This window comes from Meles meles, chromosome 19, assembly GCF_922984935.1.
Source record: "Meles meles chromosome 19, mMelMel3.1 paternal haplotype, whole genome shotgun sequence".
NCBI lineage: Eukaryota > Metazoa > Chordata > Mammalia > Carnivora > Mustelidae > Meles > Meles meles.
The window spans coordinates 50,050,122-50,050,651 of NC_060084.1; positions in this window are offsets into that span (position 1 = coordinate 50,050,122).

Genomic DNA, 530 nt, shown 5'->3' on the forward strand with positions numbered 1-530 from the left:
AGCTGCTGAGTTTTGAGGATGTGACATCGGAGTAGCAATGAGAGTGACAAGGAGTCCTCTACGAGGTGATGAGGAGGAGGAGGGCTCCAAGCAGTGAAAAGAGCATGTGCAAAGGCCCTGAGGCTGGAGTGTGCTTGACATGCTGGAGGAAGAGCCAGGGGGCCTGTGTGGCTGGAGCAAGGGGAGAGGGGACAAAACGGTAAGAGACAGTTGAGGTGGGTGGTTGGTATCTCAGGGGCCATGTTGAAGGCTTCCTATTTTATGCTAAGTGTTGATGAGAGCCAGTGGGAGATTTTGAGCTGCAGGGTAGCATGACCTGATGTTCATCTTTAGAATGTGGTGCTGACTACTCAGTGGAAAAAAAGACTTAGCCAGAGGATTTTCTTTTTTTTTAAGATTTATTTGAGAGAGAGAGAGAGACAGTGTGCAGAAGTGGGGGAGGGGCAGAGGGAGAGAATCTCTAACAGATTCCCCACTGAACGTGGAGCCCGACGTGGGGCTCGATCCCACGACCCTGAGATCATGACCTG